This window comes from Monodelphis domestica, chromosome 3 (assembly GCF_027887165.1).
Source record: "Monodelphis domestica isolate mMonDom1 chromosome 3, mMonDom1.pri, whole genome shotgun sequence".
Lineage (NCBI taxonomy): Eukaryota > Metazoa > Chordata > Mammalia > Didelphimorphia > Didelphidae > Monodelphis > Monodelphis domestica.
In genome coordinates, this window is record NC_077229.1 from 26,305,800 (window position 1) to 26,321,886 (window position 16,087).

A 16,087-nucleotide genomic window follows, 5' to 3' on the forward strand; every position below is an offset into this window, starting at 1 on the left:
TTCAGGTAAAAATCATTTTTACCACTCATTTTCTAACATTCTGAGTTCCAAATCCTCTCCCTCCCTCTCTCTTCCCTGAGACCTTAAGCAATTTGATATAGGTTATAGATGTGTGATCCTGCAAAGCATATTTCCATATTATTCATGTTATGGAAGAAGACACACATTTTTAAAAACCCAGAAAGAGAATAAAAGGGGGAAAGAGTGTGTTTTGGTCTGCATTCATACTCCATCAGGAGGTGGACAGCATTTTCCATCATGCAACCAGCTCATTTTAAAGAGGATAAAAAGAAAACCCCAAGAGGGAAAGCAATACACCGTGGAGGCAAGTTGAGCCTCAAAACAAAATAGAATTCATTATCTTCCAAATCCACTCCCCTCTCCCAATTTTCTTACCGTTGCTGAAGGCACCCTCAAAGTCACCCAAGCTTCCTACCTTGGTATCATCCTCTACTCCTCACTCAAACTCACCATACTCACCCAGTAAGTCAACAAGTATTTTTAAGCACCTACTATGTGCTGAGCACTGTCCGGGCATCAAAGATACAAAGAGATGCTAAAGACAGTCCCTACTCTCAAGGAGCTCAGAATCTGACTGGGGATCCAACATGTGAACAAGTAGGTACAAACAAGTCATGTCTGACTGTGACTTCATTTGGGGTTTTCTTGGCAGTGGTACTGGAGCAGTTGGCCATTTCCTTCTCTAGAGTTCATTTGACAGTTGAGGAAACTAAAGCAAACAGAGTGAAGTGACTTGTGCAGGGTCACACAGCTAGTTTGCCATTTCCTTCTTCAGCTCATTTGACAGTTGAGGAAACTGAGGCAGACAGGTTAAAATGACTTCCCAGGGGTCACAGTTTAAAAGTGTCTGAGGCCAAATTTGAATTTGGGAATATGAGGTTTCCTGGTTTCAGGACCGATGCTCTATCCACCATCTACTATATAGTAGGGGTTTAACAAATGTTTCTTGACTAGGTCTCACTGCCTGGGCAAAGGCCTGGAGGAGGTACCTTCCTCCTAGTCTTTCTTTTCTCCTTAACAAACTCTAGCCTCCCTGGGAGGGATTGCCTTGAATTTATCCCTAGATTAGACCAACTTTCCTAAAGAGAAAGAAGCTCTTTAATAGGACTTTCCCCCTCCTGGGTGATGTGTGCTGGCTCCTTCTGAGCACCCAGGCTAAGAGGTGTCCCTGTGACCTCATGTATAAACACATGGCTATTTATCAGCCAGCCTTGACCTGAGGCTGCTGCTGCTGTCCCCAGCTGCTGGGGCTGGTGCCAGAGATTCTGAGAGATTCTGGGGCCAAGCATGGCGGCAGCCACTGCTGAGGTCATAAACACTCTTTCCTAGTGTCACTAATTAAATTTAGTGTTGCCATTTCTAGAAATTCTAGCATTTTTCAGAGGCAGCAAGGCGTCTTCTTGGCCATCTATCACCAGGCTTTAGGTATATTTCTCTTGAGTTGACACTTCCTTATAAATAACACAGGGACAGGAATTTTTTGAGTCATAAAAACAGTTTCTCTCTCTCTCTCTCTCTCTCTCTCTCTCTCTCTCTCTCTCTCTCTCTCTCTCTCTCACTCTCTGTCTCTCCCCCTCTCCTCCCTCCTCCTCCCCTCCTCCTCCTCCTCCTCCTCCTCCTCCTCCTCCTCCTCTCCTCTTCTTCTTCTTCTTCTTCTTCTTCTTCTTCTTCTTCTTCTTCTTCTTCTTCTTCTTCTTCTTCTTCTTCTTCTTCTTCTTCTTCTTCTTCTTCTTCTTCTTCTTCTTCTTCTTCTTCTTCTTCTTCTTCTTCTTCTTCTTCTTCTTCTTCTTCTTCTTCTTCTTCTTCTTCTTCTTCTTCTTCTTCTTCTCCTTCTTCTCCTCCTCCTCCTCCTCCTCCTCCTCCTCCTCCTCCTCCTCCTCCTCCTTCTGTCTCTGTCTCTCTCTCTCTCTCCCTCCCTCCCTCCCTTTTCATTGCCCCCTCTCTTTCTTGTTCTACTTGTCATTGTCTCTGCAGTTTTCTCTGTAGTTTCTTCTCTGTCTTCAGTTTTCCCCACCATTTTCTTTCTTAATTATCTAAGAGATGTTCTGGTTGGCTTGGCCATTTGGTCACTCAACAAACATCTATTAAGAACTGATTGTATACAGCATGGTATAGTGGGAACTTGGAGACTGGAGAACCCCAGTTTGAATCCTCACTCCAAATCTTAGAACTAACTTATGGGATCACCAGGAAGTGATTTTGCCCTTGTGAACCTTAATTTCCTTATCTGTAAAAGCGGATGGAAATGCCTGTAGTGCTTACCTCACTGGACAGTTTCAGGGATCAAATGAGGTGCTATTTTGAAAGCTGTATGTGAATCTGAAAATGCTGCAGAGATGTAATTACATACATAGTCCCACACTGTGCTTTGGAGGGAGGGAGGGAGGGAGGAAGACCTAACGCTGGGGGAAATGCAGTCCCTCTCTTCAAAGAGTGCCCATGTAAGAGGAATCTGGTGGGGAAGATAGTAAGAACTGGGGTCCAGAGGACTGGACTGTTTCTGGCCCTGATACACACTCATGGGGGAGCAGCCTTGGGCCAGAGATCAAGGATTCTCTGCCTCAATTTCAACACATGTTCTAAGCTCCCTTTAAGAATGAGCATTCTAGTCAGTAATAGTTAACATTTCCATAGTTCTCTAAGGTTTGCAAAAAACTCATACATACATAAAATATGTATATTATACATAATGTGTATGTTACATATATTATATATAATGTCCTCATTTGATCCACATAACCTCTATTAGTAATTATTATTAGCCCCATTTCACAGATGAGGAAACTAAGACTAAGAAGCTAAGTAGTCACATGTCATCTGAGTTAATGCATGTCTAAATCAGTATTCAAATTCAGGTCTTTTGAATTCAAAGTCTAGTGCTCTCCTCATTGTGCCACTGAGCTATCTAGACTCCCTCCCAGCTCTGATATTCCCTGTTCTAAGCCCTCTCCCAGCTCTGACATTCCCTGTTCTAAGCCCCCTCCCAGCTCTGACATTCCCTGTTCTAACCCTTTTCTCAGCTCTGACATTCCCTGTTCTAAGCCCCCTCCCAGCTCTGACATTCCCTGTTCTAACCCTCTTCTGAGCTCTGACATTCCCTGTTCTAAGCCCCCTCCCAGCTCTGACATCCCCTGTTCTAACCCTTTTCTCAGCTCTGACATTCCCTGTTCTAAGCCCCCTCCCAGCTCTGACATTCCCTGTTCTAACCCTCTTCTGAGCTCTGACATTCCCTGTTCTAAGCCCCCTCCCAGCTCTGACATCCCCTGTTCTAACCCTTTTCTCAGCTCTGACATTCCCTGTTCTAAGCCCCTTCCCAGCTCTGACATTCCCTGTTCTAACCCTCTTCTGAGCTCTGACATTCCCTATTCTAAGCCCCCTCCCAGTCCTGATATTCCCTGTTCTAAGCTCCCTCCCCAGTCTGACATTCCATGTTCTAAACACCCTCCCAACTCTGACATTCTCTGTTCTAAGACCACTCTTAGCTTTTCCAATTCATGCTCCAAATCCTCTCCTCTATAGTCTAGGATCCAAGGTCCCTTCTGGTTCTAACATACTCTAATTTCCAGATTCCAAAGCCCCTTTTTACCAGTGGCCCAAATATTCTTTGGTATTTTTCCAGTGCGTATTCCTTGCGCAACAGGTCTTTAGGACTTTTGTGACACTAATGGATAATACTTGGCCAGATCTTTGGAGTCAGGGAACTCCTCCTCGGATACTCAGACAGTTAAGGTACTCAGACAGCTTAAAGTATTGTGAACTACAGGACAAAGCTATTTATCCAACTGGAATTGGCCAGTTTTATTGTACACACATACACATGCACACACAGATTGTAGAACCATTGGGAAGTCATTTTTCATTTCTGGATTTCAGTTTCTGTTCCACACAGAGAAACTGATTAGATGACACATCCATAAGAAGCGCAAGAACAGCTTTAGGCTAGGCAGGAGAATGATAATGACCTCGTCCCCTGGTTTAGCAGTAGGTTCCTGTGCCTTTCCCCATGCTGTCCATTTGCATCAAACCCCCAAATTGCTGGAGTTTTTAAAAAGGGGGGCCCTGGGCCCCAAGATCCCTTGCACATAGTTTTGGGGAGTTAAATTCAAAAGTGATTCTGACTAGCTGCCATTGAGCCAGAAGCCATCTCTCAGCCTAGGTTAAATTTTTGAGCCAATTGGGACACTGCATGTTCCAAAGTCCTTGGAGATTGAGGCAAAGGCTATCCTTCTAGGAATGAAGCATTTGCTCAAGCCAAGACTCTGAGAACAGACCGATGCTTCCTCAAGACTAAAGGCTGGCTATGACCAGTGTTAGAGTACTTGTGTTCAAGTTTGGCCTTCCCAAGAGGCTCTCTAAAACCTCAGCCTTTAGGCTAAGAAAAGAGTGGGAAGAGCCAACATTTCCTCTTATGGAGAAGAGGGAACAACAGCTGGATCTAAGATAGTCGGGGTCAGAGGAGAGAGAAGCTCTCTATATAACCTTGTATCCAGTGGCCCTAACCTGGACCAGGTTGCCATAGTGACTCTAGCACCAATGGAGTACCATCAAGCAGGGGTAAATATCTGAAAGAGACTATGTGCCAGATTCCCAAATCCATCAGAGTGGATACCACCAATAAATAAATGAATGAATGACTAATGAACAAATGAATTATATATAAAAGAAGCAGTAAATGAAAAATAAATAAATGAATGAATGAATGGAAGTAAAAATGACAATTCAGTAGGAAGTAGACTAGGTAGTTACAGTGTAATATAACCAGAAAACTTCTTTGACCCCACTCAATCAGAAGCATGATTTGCCATTCTTCCCAGGAACAACTGGTACATGTTCTTTCCACATGAACACTCCTCTCGGTATATTCCATGGCTAAATATGTTCTTTACATGTGAATATCTATGTTTCTCAGTCAATTAATCAGCCTTTATCAAGTGTCTATTTTACTAGGGGTAACTAGGTGGCATAGTGAATAGAGTGCCAGGTCTGGAATCAGGAAGACTCCTCTTTCCAAGTTCAAATCTGACCTCGGACAATTCCTAGTTGGGCGACCCTGGAACAAGTCATTTAACCCTATTTACCTCAGTTTCCTCATATGTAAAAAAGAGCTGGAAAAGGAAATGGCAAACCCATCCAGTATCTTTGCCAAGAAAACTCCAAATGGGATAACAAAGAATTGGACATGACTCTAAAACGACTGAACAGCTGTTATATTACAGATACCTTGGGTGGTAGGAATACAAAGATAAGAATCAAAAATCATACCTGCCCTCAAGCAGCTTGTATTCTATTCTATACAAGTTGAATGCATATAAATTTATACAAACTAAGTATGTACAAATATATTCTATGTGTCCACCTTCTCTGTGTTTATTTGGTCTGTTTATTTGTGTAATGCCAGAAATCTGTCTAAACAACTGAGACAGAGTCCTGAGCCAATAACTCTTTATTAGAGGGACCTGGCCTCCTCCAACAAATAAGAACCCAGAACTTTGAAACTGTCTGAGACCACTGCCTTCTCCAGAGTACACCTTTTATATCTTCAATGCCCAGATCTGTCTTTATATGCCTGGTCAGTTGAGGCACCAGTGCATTATCTTATTGGTGGACTCCAAACTCGTGGTACAGTCTTTGTTCATATTGACAGCAAATAATGAGGTGGGAATATAGCAACCAGTAAATTTATAATAACCAACCCATCTTCATGACAACCAGCCCATCTACACCCTATCTTCATGATAACCAACCCATCTATATTCATCTTCATGGCAACCAACCCATCTACAATCCATCATCTTCATGCTAACCAGCCCATCAACACCCCATCTTTATGACAACCAGTCATCTATATCCCATCTTCATGGCAACCAGCCCATCTACACCACATCTTCATGGTAACCAGCCCATCAACACCCCATCTTTATGATAACCAGCCATCTACACCCCATCTTCATGATAACCAGCCCATATACACCCCATCTTCATAATAACCAGCCCATCTATATCCATCTTCATGGCAACCAGCCCATCTACACCCCATCTTCATGGCAATCAGCCCATCTACACCCCATCTTCATAATAACCAGCCCATCTACATTCATATTCATGATAACCAGCCCATCAACACTCCATCTTCATGCTAACCAGCCATCTACACCCCATCTTCATGCTAACCAACCCATCAACACCCCATCTTTATGACAACTAGGCATTTACACCCCATCCTCATGGCAACCAGCCCATATACACCCCATCTTCATAATAACCAGCCCATCTACATTCATCTTCATGGCAACCAGTCCATCTATACCCCATCTTCATGGTAACCAATCCATCAACACCCCATCTTCATGATAAAAAACCAAACACTACATCTTTATGACAACCAGCTATCTACACCCCATCCTCATGACAACCAGCCCATATACACCCCATCTTCATAACCAGCCCATATACACACCATCTTCATAATAACCAGCCCATCTATATCCATCTTTGTGGCAACCAGCCCATCTACACCCCATCTTCATGGAAACCAGCCATCTACACCCCATCTTCATGGCAACCAACCCACCTACACCCCATCTTCATAATAACCAGCCATTCTACATTCATATTCATGATAACCAGCCCATCAACATCCCATCTTTATGACAACCAGCCATCTACACCCCATCTTCATGATAACCAACCCATCTTGCAGTGAACCATTCATGACTTCATGGAATAGAGTTCCTCTTCCCAGGTGTTTGTGACATACCATTCCTGCTAAGTATGCCAAAACATAGTAATCTCAGTTCAAGGCTGCATGAACAGTTCTAAGATCTCCTGGGAATGGGTTAACTCCCCTGTTCACACTCTGGGGACGATTGGGGAGGATAGATTGTGTCTCTCGAGACGAGCTTTAAATCTGGTGTTCTGCTTACAATAAATGTTCATTATCCCTCTTTGATAATGTTCCAGTCTTTCTTTCTTGCGACTTTTCCGACAGCTCTAAGCTGTCCCCCGACAGTTCTAAACTGTCCCATATTGTGACTCCATAGATGTCCCCGACACCATCTATATCCATCTTCATGGCAACCAGCCCATCTACACCACATCTTTATGGTAACCAGTCCATCTATACTCCATCTTCATGACAACCAATTCATCAACACCCCAGCTTCATGGTAGCCAGCCCATCAACACGCCATCTTTATGACAACCAGCCCATATACACTTCATCTTCATGGTAACCAGTTCGTCTATACTCCAACTTCATGACAACCAATCCATCAACACTCCATCTTCATGCTAACCAGCCCATCTACACCCCATCTTCATAATAACCAGCCCATCTACATTCATATTCATGATAACCAGCCCATCAACACCCCATCTTTATGACAACCAGCCATCTACACCCCATCTTCATGCTAACCAGCCCATCAACACCCCATCTTTATGACAAGTAGCCATCTACCCTCCATCCTCATGGCAACCAGCCCATCTACATTCATCTTCATGGCAACCAGTCCATCTATACCCCATCTTCATGATAAAAAAACCAATCAACACCACATCTTTATGACAACCAGCCATCTACACCTCATCTTCATGACAACCAATTCATCAACACTTCATCTTCGTGCTAACCAGCCCATCAACATGCCATCTTTATGACAACCAGCCCATCTACACCTCATCTTCATGGTAACCAGTTCATCTATACCCCATCTTCATGACAACCAATCAATCAACAACTCATCTTCATGGTAACCAATTCATCAACACCCCATCTTCATGCTAACCAGCCCATTAACAACCCATCTTCATGGTAACCAATTCATCAACACCCCATCTTCATGCTAACCAGCCCATTAACAACCCATCTTCATGGTAACCAATTCATCAACACCCCATCTTCATGATAACCAGATCATTAACAACCCATCTTCATAATAACCAGCCCATCTATATCCATCTTCGTGGCAACCAGCCATCTACACCCCATCTTCATGCTAACCAGCCCATCAACACCCCATCTTCATGCTAACCAGCCCATCAACACCCCATCTTTATGACAAGTAGCCATCTACCCTCCATCCTCATAGCAACCAGCCCATCTACATTCATCTTCATGGCAACCAGCCCATCTACACCCCATCTTCATGATAACTAGCCCATCTACACCCCATCTTCATGATAACTAGCCCATCTATACCCCATCTTCATGACAACCAACCCATCTATATTCCATCTTCATAGCAACTGTGGATGAGAAAAATTGGAAAAAGCCTGCAGCAGAACCAAATGAACAAAGATCTGCAGAACTGTCAATCAAGGAAAGCATTCTGAATGGAATGGTGACCGGGAAGGATGGTTGAAGCAAGGAACAGCCAAACTGAGAGAACTGGTCTCTTACTTTTAGGACATGAAGGAGTAAGGCCTGAAAAGATCCTGCTCTCACTGATTTCTCCCTTCAAGATTCAAGTAACTAAAATCCTCAAACTTGTTAGCCATCTTCCCAATTCAAAGACTTGACTCTATTCCACTATCCTTCAATTTAGGAGTATTGTAGGATTAGGGAAACCCAAATCCTCTCTCCCATCAACTTCCCTACCGTTCCCTTTCTCCTAAATAAAATCCCTTGCTTAAACTTATCAAAGAGTGAGTTATCTGTCTGATATATCAAGATACTCGCTCAGAGCTGATTTCCAGCGATACCAACTGAAGAACCAACTGATTGGGGAAAGGAGGAGGGAGGAAAGGAAAAGGAGGGGGGCAGGAGGAAGAAGATGTTGGCTAATCTGATCTTTCCAACAACATAACCCTAAGTTAATTCCCCTAATACACAACCAACCCATCTAAACCCCATCTTCATGGCAACCAGCCCATTTACACCCCTTCTTCATTATATCCAACCCTTCTACACCCCATCCTTATGACACCCACTCTTAGCAATGGGACCTGGGCACCTTAACAACAGACCCTAAGCTGGTATGATTGGTCAAGTCTCTTGTCTAGGCCTTCCTGGCATGGGTCATGAGAAGGAAGTGATACAAGGTGGAGGGTCTCAATATATCCTGGATCATTCCAGTGATGCTTATGACATTTGGGTAGAGAACCCCTTCAAGCTATGCTGGCAAGTTGAAGTGTAACATGAGACAAAAGACTTATTACAGGAAAGAACCTACTCAACTATAACCGATACCTAGTCACTTCTAATTACTGCTTATTAATAATGAATAACTAATCACCATCCCTGGGGAACCACATTAAACTAGAGAATACTGATAAGAGTTAATCACAGGGATAACATTGCTGATTTCAGATGGGATGGGGTCTTTTAAAATAGGTGAGGGGTCAAATTAGTTCTCACATTTGCCAGTCTATCTCCTCCTCATGTTCCGATTTCTCTCTAATCTCCTTTGCTGAGTCAATGTCTACTTCAAGGTTGGCTCCCAGCAGTAATTCTGCAAGAGGCCTTTCCCAGGCTCTTCCCTACCAGTCTTCTCCCAGCCCTCTCTCCACAGGTATGCCTGGTCCTCAGATCTCCTTCCATCTATCCTGTAGATATCCATTAGAATGGGAGCTCCTTGAGAGCTTGGATCCTGTTTCACTTTTCTCTGTATCTCCATTGCATACCACTGTTTATGTGATCAACAAATCCTCAAGGTTGTTTTATTGCTACTTTTTGCATTATTTTATAAAAGGTCCTTATTAATAACAACATTTATAATAACATTTATTATAATATGATATATGACAATGTAAACAAGATGTGCTTTAAGAACTAAGTTTTAAGGATTTTAAAAGTGCTTTATTAGGGCAGCTGGGTAGCTCAGTGGATTGAGAGCCAGGCCTAGAGATGGGAGGTCCTGGGTTCAAATCTGGCCTCAGATACTTCCCAGCTATGTAACCCTGGGCAAGTCACTTAACCCCCATTGCCTACCCCTTATTAAGCTTCTACTTTGGAATTAATACACAGTATTGATTCCAAGACGGAAGGTAAGGGTTTTTTAAAATGTGCTTTATAAATGCAATCTCACTTGATCCTCAAAATAACTCTGGGAGGATTATATCCCCCATTTTACAGGAACCTGAGGCAAATGAAAATGAAGTGACTTGCCTAGGGTCACACAGCTAGCAGTTTCTGAGGCTAGATTTGAACTCAGATCTTCCTGACTCCAGGTCCAGTGATCTCTTCATGGTACTACCTAGCAGCTTCTTTTGCTTCAAATTAACTATATACCATGGCTTATAAGAGAACATGAACACATAGGCCAGGGAATTAGGAGTCATAGGAATGTAGGCTTGAGGAACATCTGGAATGTGACAACCTTATTTGACATGAGGCTGCTCTTGGTTCCTCCAACAACTTTTCTTCACCTCCTTTCCTTGTATCTACTCTAGATTATTTGTCTGTGTCCCTATCTGTGTACCCCGCTTCTGTTGTTAGCACATCAGCTCCTTGAGGGGAGGGACTGTTTCGGTTTGTCTTAATAGCCCCAGCCCTGAGCACAATCCCTAGTACATGCATAAATATATGTTTGTTGACTGACTGATTTGGGACTCATTGTGGGGTGGATGGCAGCAAGGGGCTACCATTTGGAAAAGGGAAATAATAATTGCTCCCCTGCCCCACCCACAGGTCCAGGGTAATTATCCCAGGAGAGAAAGTGTGGGAACAGAATCTGTTGGCCTGAAGTTGTCCATCATCCTTGACAGCATCATCTGTAATGATCCCTTCTCCATTCCTCCCATCCCCGTAATCAGGGCAGCCTGAGGTGGCAGTGGGAGGAGGAGAGTTTCCAGGGAATCAAGTTCCTTCTTCAAACAGTCTCTATCTCACGTGTAATTAAAAGCAATAATCAGCTGGTCATATTTAATTAGTTCACCAGCCTTGCCTTGTTGTCTCGCTTTCTTTTTGATATTTTTGCTCATCTTGCATATCAGTTTTGGGTCACTTGCTAAGAATCACCCACCCATTCGAGCCACCAAAAGTTAATATCCACCTCTTTCCAGCTGCCTTTTCTCTTTTATCAGCTTCACCTTAGATCAAGAGCTTTTGAATTTAGCAAGGAAAATAAGTGTTCATTTCTGGGGTCGCCCATTAGCCTGCCAGGCCTGCTTTCTCTCTGTTTTCTCCTATTGGCCTTTTGTTATCATGAAAGTCGAATGTGTTTCATCTTAATTATGCATCTGTTTAATCCATAATTTCTGATTTATTGCCATTCACTTCTAATTACAGTTGGGCCACCCTCATGTCAGAAAACCAAATGAGCTCCGAGAAATGAAGATAAAGTCAGTTGGGATGCATCACTGCAAAGGGGATGTCAAACTCTGCCTTCATGAAGAGCTCGGCTGTGAGGTGGGCAAAATCCCCTTGCAAATCCAGAAGCCTGAATGATGCAAGCTTCATTCTTGGCTGATGAATATTAGCAAAAAATTGAAATAAGAAATTTCATTTTACCAAAAGAAACACAATGGCCATTTTAGCCCCACAATTTGAGCTGGCAAGAACCACACTATTCATCTAACCTACAGCCAAGAAAGAATCCACTCCCTTACATATGGGGTCCCTGATTGGAAGCCAGGCTCTTGGGAGTGTTGAGAGAACCCCCTCGTATTACAAATGAACAAAGGAGACCCCAAGAAGTCACTTACCCAAGGTCACATAGATCCCAAAGGGCAGAACTGGGATTTGAACTCAGGTCCTCTGATTATGAGCCCAGTGCTCTTCCCCTTGTACCACAATACTTCCTTCTTACAAGATATCTCAGTGGTAAAGTGGATAGAACATTGAACCTACTAGAGTCAGGAAGACCTGAGTTCAAATCTCCACTCAGATACTGATCTCATCAGTTGTAAAATGAGGATATAATAAGAACATATGCATCCCAGTGCTCTTGTGAGGGACAAATGACATAATAATTGTAACACTCTTTCAAGCACTTTTGCTATCACCAGTGGTCATCCAGCCTTCAACTAAGGAATTTCAGTCAGAGGAAATCCATAGCACCTACAATTATCATCTCTAGTAATTCCAACAACTTAGACCTTTCCTTTGAGCATCCCAAAAAAACCCTAGGGTAGATACTGCAGGGATTCTTATCTTCATCATATAAATGGAGGCACTGAAGCACAGAGGGAATGAGCAACTTATTCCAGTGCTTAACACGGTACACAGTTGGCCCTGAATAAATGTTTATTGAATGAATGATTAACTTGTCTGTGGTTGCACAGGATTTGAACTCAGACCTTCCTATCTTCTCAATCCAGCCCTCTTCACTTATTCTTTTGTTTAACTAGAATTGGTAGGAAATTCTGCCATCAGTCAACCTTTCACCAGATTCTCTGTATTTTTTATACTCATTGTTCCCTAGTTCCACCCACTAAGAACAAGCAGAGCAAGATGGATTCCTCTTTTGGGAACAACTTTTTAGATACTGGAAGGTCTTATCACAGTCTTCTAGTTTTGGTTGAAATTAGAATCAGAGAGTGGGATGGGGGTTGGGGGTCCCCAGAAATAATTTTCTGTATTCACAGGTTGCAGATGAGAAAACTGAGGACTAAATGAGCAAAGGAATTTGTAAAGGCTACATAGGTTAGCTCACTTTAGACAAAAATATATAAAATGCCATTTATAAAATATATAAGACACAGCCATATTTATATATACACATGTATTCCCAAATCATGATTTAGACATCATAAAATAAAGTCCCCTTTTTAATATATGCGGTATGCCTGAGATGAAAGTAAGAATCCAGAAGCTCTGACCCCATTGCTCTCTGGGTGACCGCCAAGTCACCATTTCTCCCCAACTCCTGGTTTCCTCATCAGTAAAACGTGATTGTTGGATTAACGTGATTTCTAGAATTGGCCAATTATAAGAGGCGATGTTGCTCTGATCTCAGAAAATCGTCTTACTGACCACAATCCTTTTAAGTCCAGGGCTCTGGAGCTTGCTGAAGAGGGAGATGGACCCCCAACACAGCAGAGAACCCACTGAGCCCCCATGAACATGACCCAACCAGTCTACGACCAGGCCAAATAATAACTAGCACTTGAGCTTCTCCTGAGGGGGTTCCATTTTGAGCCAGATTGGGCCTTTGAAAAGCAGCTTCCCATCTGTGTGATGTTTGGCCAAAGCAAATGGGAGTAGGGGACTGGAGATCATTAAGGGAAGGCAGCCAGCTCCTCGTTGGGTGGTTGCAGAAGGTGTATATTCTGTGATTCTGTGGTTTGGGAAGAAAAGAGCTATTGGGGCCACTGGGATGTTGAGTAATGGTAAGGTTCGAGGTACAATGGGTGTTTAATAAATGTGCCTAGGATGGTGCAATTGCAAGGGAAGGGAGAGGAGAAAGAAAAGGTGGAAGAGGAGGTGGAGAAAAAGAGAAGGAAATCAAGGGGAGGGGAGGAAGAGGGGAGAAAGAAGAAGGGAAGAGGAAGAAGATAGGAAGAGGGTAGAAGGGGAAATGAAAGCAGGAGGGGAGGTGAATTAGGCAAAGAAGAGGAGGGAAGGGAGAAGAGGGGGAAATAATAAGGAAGAGGAGGAAGAAGGGGAAGGAGGAGAAGGAAGAGGAGGAGGAAAAGTAGGGAGGAAGGGGAGAGGGAAGAGGTAGAGAGAGGAGAGGAGGAAAAGAAAGAAGGGAATAAGTAGCAGCAACAGTAGATCATGCCAAGTATAAAACCAAGGGGGTGAAGGGAGAATACCTACTGTTCTCCTTAGCTGCCATCTCTACTGTATTTCAAGGGGCAAAAAGTACTATTCCTCCTTTTTCACATGTGAGCCTCACATCAAACCGGAAGGCTACTGGACTGTTCTCATCTGTGTCTCAGAGAGGTTAAGAAACTTGGCTGTGGACACACAACCAGTGTCAGAGATAAGATTCAAACTTGTCAAGATTCAGAGTCAGAGTCTCTAGTGTCCAAATTCCTTCCCACTCAGCCATGCTGCTTTAATTTCCTGGGCCTCTTCATGTCCAAGATGGCACAGGAGACTCACCACAACCCCAAGAGGTAAGTGCCACTGGCATTCTTCTCATTTAACAGCTGAGGAAACCGAGGCAGGCAGAAGTGAAGTGACTTGTGTCTGAGGCCAGATTTGAACTCTGGCTTTACTGACTCCAGATCTAGATGTAATAATGGTATCTGGTGATCATATGGCACATTAACGTACACAAAAAGCATTTTACACTCATGTGGTCCTCCCCATAATCCTGTGAGTAAAGTGATGAAGATATTATTGTCTTTAATCTACAGAGGAGAAAACTGAGTCTCAGAGGTTGGGGGATTGCCTGGTGTCTGAGGAAAGACAAGAGCTCAGGTCCTTCTCAATCCCAGCTCAGTATTTCCATTTACTCCTCCATATAACCGCAACCCTACAGGCCCCATCAGTTGGCCCTTTGGTGATTCTTTAAACAGTGACCATCACCAGCACGTTATTTCCCATCCTTCCTCAAGCCAGTCTTGCATGGGCTTTGTCTCTATCCAGATGTTTTCCAGCTGGAGCCAGGAAGGCCACTGGGCAGCCAACAGCACCTCTGGATGAGAAAAGTGCAAAGCCATGGGGATGATGGCAGTTCAGAAGTCCATTCGGCAATACTCTCCTAAACATCTTCACCACATTGAAAGATGGCGGCTGGGTAGTGGGAAGGAGGCCTGAGTCTGTTCCTCATCAAGGGTTCCGGCTTGACTTCACCCTCTCCTCTCAAGTGTCTCTGGCCTGGTGCCAGCCCCTTCCCTTCTAGGGAGGTCAACTTCCTCCTTTGACCCTTTTTGACCAGTTTTGGGATTGGAAGTTGTCTAAGTAAGGTCACTTCCAGCTGGACACACTCCATGCTTTAAGCTCAATGGTATGTGATATGAGTGGGTCAATAGTGGCTTCAAGCTCATTAGTCACTCCTGCTCTTTCAGCCTCAATGAGATAGAAAGATCTGGGCATTTTTTAAAGGAGATTCAATTAGATGATGAGCAGTGGCTACAGTGGTGGGCTTGAAGTCAAGAAAACTCATCTTTTGGTGTTCAAATCTGGCTTCGGTCATTTACTAGATATGTGATCCTGGGCAAATTACTCTCTCTGTTTGCCTCAGTTTCTTCATCCGTAAAATGAGCTGGAGAAGGAAATAGCAAACTACTCCAGTATCTTAGTCAAGAAAACCCCAACTATGATCACCCTAGTGCAAACAAATATCAGTAATATGGAAATAGGTCTTGATCAGTGACTCATTTAAACCCAGTGGACTTGCTTGTTGGCTATGGGAGAGGGGTGGGAAGAGGGGAGAGAAAGAAAGAACATGAATCATGTAACCATGGAAAATTATTAATCAATTAAATAAAATTAAAAAAAAGAAAAAAGAAAACCCTAAATAGTCACAACACTCCAGACACGATTGAATTAACAATAACAAAACCCAATTCAAATTTAATTCTGATGACTTCTTTAAGTTGGTTTCTCTCTCTGAGTCTCCATTACCTCATCTATAAAATGGGTATAATAATACTTGGTCTGTTTATCCCATGGGTTGCTGTAAAAGTAAATGCTCTGTGAACTGTTGTGGGGGGGGGGGGATTGGCCAGTCATCAGTCAACAAGCATTACCATATCATAGCTCTTACCATATTCCAAGCAATGTATTATGTGTTTAGAATATAAAAAAGGAGAAAAACCGCACAGGTCTTGCCTTGAAGAAGCTCATATTCTAATGGGAGGAAGACGAAAGTGAAACCAACTAGGCAAATACCAAGTGAAATATAGAGTAGAGGGAAGGAAGAAATGGGGAGACTGAGAAAGGTCTCCCACAGGAGGCTGATTTGAGTTAAGACTTGAAGGAAGCCAAGAGGTAGAGGTGAGAAACAGAGAAGTCAGATACATAAGAGAAATGGAAGTAAGATGTTATCATTTTTGTTTTGATGTGACTACATATGATGTTTCATAAGATAATTACTGTATCATATTTGTTACATTATAATGTTTCATGGTTATACTCTGCCTCCATTCCAATGCCTAGGAATAAGAATAATCCAGTTCTGTGCTTGGGACAGTGAAGCTGGGATAGAAGAAAGCAGAACCCAGGAGGGCC

General features: G+C 43.1%; 1 protein-coding gene across 1 annotated transcript in view; it reads right to left on the reverse strand.

Moving 5' to 3' along the window:
* The window catches only part of LOC100010514 (unconventional myosin-XVIIIb), a 204,375-nt gene that overhangs the window by 42,378 nt on the left and 145,910 nt on the right, over positions 1-16,087 (reverse strand). The gene's annotated exons all lie outside the window — the stretch shown is intronic.